The sequence below is a fragment of the Pteronotus mesoamericanus genome, unplaced genomic scaffold (assembly GCF_021234165.1).
Source record: "Pteronotus mesoamericanus isolate MK-2021 breed Mesoamerican mustached bat unplaced genomic scaffold, CSHL_Meso_final scaffold_21, whole genome shotgun sequence".
NCBI lineage: Eukaryota > Metazoa > Chordata > Mammalia > Chiroptera > Mormoopidae > Pteronotus > Pteronotus mesoamericanus.
In genome coordinates this window covers 30177265-30181368 of record NW_026555310.1, presented here as the reverse complement: position 1 = coordinate 30181368, position 4104 = coordinate 30177265, and positions in this window count along the sequence as shown.

The window sequence follows — 4104 nt, the reverse complement described above, 5'->3', positions numbered from 1 at the left end:
TAGATTCTTCTATTATTTTTCATTTTGCTATCATTCTGTCTTGAATATTCTTTAACACCTCTTCTTAATTACATGTACAGGAGAGTGTCTCTAGACCTAAGAACTTGGAAGTGCATTTTTGGGTACTGGATAGATATATTCAAAACATTTTATTTTCTTATTTTTTTTAAATTTATTTATTTATTTTGTCAAATACATTTGTCTCCGCCTTCCCTCCACCACCTTCTCTGGCCCCTCCACCCCTCCCTCCCTCCCTCCCCTCTTCCCCCTTGGTTTTGTCCATGAGACCTTGCTATATGTTCCTTGACTTTCCCCTTCCCTTCCTTTTGCCCCGCCCCCCTCCCCTTCCCTCGTCTCTGTTGGTTTCTTTTCCTTTCAGTGTTGCTGGTCTTATTTTCCTTGCATCTTTGTATTGTTGGTTAGGTTCCGCTTATAGGTGAGATCATAGGTATTTGTCTTTCGCCCCCTGGCTTATTTCACTTAGCAGAATGTTCTCGGGGTCCATCCATGCTGTCGCGGAGTTTAGTAGTTCTTTTTTTCTTTCTGCTGCGTAGCATTCCATTGTGTACATATACCATAGGTTTTTGATTCAGTCATCTACTGATGGACATTTTGGTTGCTTCCAACACTTGGCTATTGTAAATTGTGCTGCTATGAACATTGGGGTGCACAGGTTCTTTTGAATTGGCGTTTTGGTGTTCTTAGGGTATAGTCCCAGCAGGGGAATCACTGGATCAAAAAGCAGTTCCATTTTAAGCTTTTTGAGGAAATTCCACACTGCTTTCCACAATGGCTGCACCAGTCTGCATTACCACCAGCAGTGTACTAGGGTTCCCTTTTCTCCACAGCCTCGCCAGCACCTGTTGTTTGTGGATCTGTTTATGATGGCCATTCTGACCAGTGTGAGGTGGTACCTCATGGTGGTTTTGATCTGCATTTCTCTGATGGCTAGTGATGCTGAGCATCCTTTCAAATGTCTCTGGGCCCTCTGTATCTCCTCCTTGGAAAAGCATCTGCCCAGCTCCTTTGCCCATTTTTTGATTGGATTGTTTGTCTTCTTGGAGTGGAGTCGAGTGACTTCTTTATATATCTTGGAGATCAAACCTCTATCTGATGTATCATTAGTGAATATAATTTCCCATAGGGTTGGCTCCCTTTTCATTTTGCTGATGTTTTCTTTAGCTGAGCAGAAGCTTCTTATTTTGATGAGGTCCCACTTATTTATTCTTTCCTTTATGTCCCTTGCTTTAGGAGACATATCAGTGAAAAAATTGCTATGTGGGATATCTGAGAGTTTCCTGCCAATGTTCTCCTCTAGGACTTATATGGTGTTGCGACTTATATTTAAGTCTTTTATCCATCTTGAGTTTATTTTTGTGTATGGTGTCAGCTGATGATCCAATTTCAATTTTTTGCATGTAGCTGTCCAGCTCTCCCAACAGCATTTGTTGAAGAGGCTGTTATTGCTCCATTTTATGCTTCTGCCCCCTTTGTCAAATATTAGATGGCCACATAGACCTGGGCTTATATCTCGGCTTTCTATTCTGTTCCACTGGTCTATGGGTATGTTCTTGTGCCAGTACCAGATTGTTCTGAGTATAGTGGCTTTGTAGTAGAGTTTGATGTCCAGTATTGTGATCCCTCCTACTTTGTTTTTTTCTCAAAATTGCTGCAGCTATTCAGAGTCGTTTATGGTTCCATATAAATTTTTGAAATATCTGTTCTATTTCTGTGAAATACGTCATTGGTATCTTAATGGGGATTGTATTGAATATATAAATTGCTTTGGGTAGTATGGACATTTTGATAATATTAATTCTTCCAATCCATGAGCACAGTATATGCTTCCATTTATTTGTGTCTTCCTTAATTTCTTTCTTCAATGTTGTATAGTTTTCTGCATACAGGTCTTTTACCTCCTTCGTTAAATTTATTCCTAGGTACTTTATTTTTCTTCTTGCTATATCAAATGGTTTTTTTTTTTCTGATTTCTTCTTCTATTTCATTGCTGGTGTACAAAAATGCCTTTGATTTCTGAATATTGACTTTCTATCTTGCTGTTTTGCCATATTCACTTATTAGGTTGAGTAGATTTTGGTGGAGTCTACAGGGTTTTCTATGTATACTATCATGCCATCTGCAGACAATGATAGCTTTACTTCCTCCTTTCCTATTTGGATGCCTTTTATCTCTTTTTCTTGTCTGACTGCTGTGGCTAGGACTTCCAATACGATGTTGAAAAGAAGCGGTGAAAGCGGACATTCTTGTCGTGTTCCCGATCTTAGTGGGAAAGCTTTTAGTTTTTGCCCGTTGAATATGATGTTGGCTGTAGGTTTTTCATATATGGCCTTTATTACGTTGAGGAATGCCCCATTTATTCCCATTTTGCTGAGTGTTTATTCAAAACATTTTAAATATTGACAAATTGCTTTCCAAATATTTGTATTACTGTTGCCACAAGCAAAAGTATATGATATCTTCTATTTTTCCATATAATTCCCATGATTATCTATAATCTTAATTTTCTTAATATCATGGATACCAAATTGTCTTAGAGTTTTTTAATTTACTTTTCCATGATTAATATTCATATTTAACATTTATAATAATATCTTTATGGGGCATTTAAAAACAACTTTTATTGCTGTTCAAATACAGTTTTCTCCATTGGCCCCTACTACTCTCCCCACCCCACCCATCTCCACTTTTCACCCTCAATCCCACCCCCTTATGGCTTTGTTCATGTGCCCTTTATATATATTCCTTGACGACACTTCTATTTTTCCCCCCTGTTATCTCCTCCCCCGTCTCCTCTGGTTACTGTCAGTTTGCTTTTTATTTCAATGTTTCTAGTTACATTTTGCTTGCTTGTTTGTTTTGTTGATTAGATTCCACTCATAAAGCAATCATATGGTATTTGTCTTTCACCACCTGGCTTATTTCACTTAGTATAAATTTTTCAAAAATGTATATGGAACCATAAATGACCCTGAATAGCTGCAGCAATTTTGAGAAAGAAGAACAAAGTAGGAGGGATCACAATATCTGATATCAAACTATACTTCAAAGCCACTGTAATCAAAATAGGCTGGTACTTGCATAAGAACAGACACATAGAGCAATGGAACAGAATAAAAAGCCCAGAAATAAACCTATGTTTTTATGGCCAATTAATATTTGACTAAGGGGGAAGAAACATAAAATGGAGTAAAAATACCCTCTTTAATAAATGGTGTTGGGAGATCTGGACAGCTACATGCAAAAAATTAAAACTTAACCATCAACTTACACCATACACAAAAATAAACTCAAGATGGATAAAAGACTTAAATATAAGTTGTGACACCATAAAAGTCCTAGAGGAGAACATAGACAGGAAACTCTCAGATATTCCATGAAGCAATATTTTCACTGATATGTCCCCTAGAGCAAGAGATGTAAAGGAAAGAATAAACAAATGGGACTTCATCAAAATAAAAGCTTCTGGGGTATTCTAATCTACTTATCTATGAATTCTCTGTACATATTTTTTCACTTTACATTAAGTTGTTTGCTTTTTTATTGAATTGATTACAATTTACATATTCCAGATGGACTCTATTCTCAAGTACATCCAGGGTAGGTTAGTAACTGTTTACTAACCAGCTCTCTGGTGGCAGAAGAATTTATTTGTAGTGTTTGCCAGTTTTAGTTGTATAAAAACTCTGACCACAGTGGATTAAAAACAATTAACATTTTATCAGTTAGTACAGTATTGGGAGGGGGAGAGATTTGTAATATTACACCAATATATAGTGTTCCCGTGACTCAGATATAAAAGATGTAAATAACTTTATAAGTATAGTAAATTTAACAGAGTAACTAAAAAGTAATGAGTTTTGAGTATATTTCTTTTATTATATAATTGATAATATTTAATATAATTGAATATATATAGTCAATTAGATATAATATATAATATCTTATATAATTGAATTTTAATAATAACTCTGTTTAAAACTGGCCCTCAAAAGTTCCTAAACATTTAACAACAATCTCTTATTGTCAGCTGTGAGTGTGATCCAGCACACAATTCACTGACTGTATAACTTGTGCTTGTCTGGG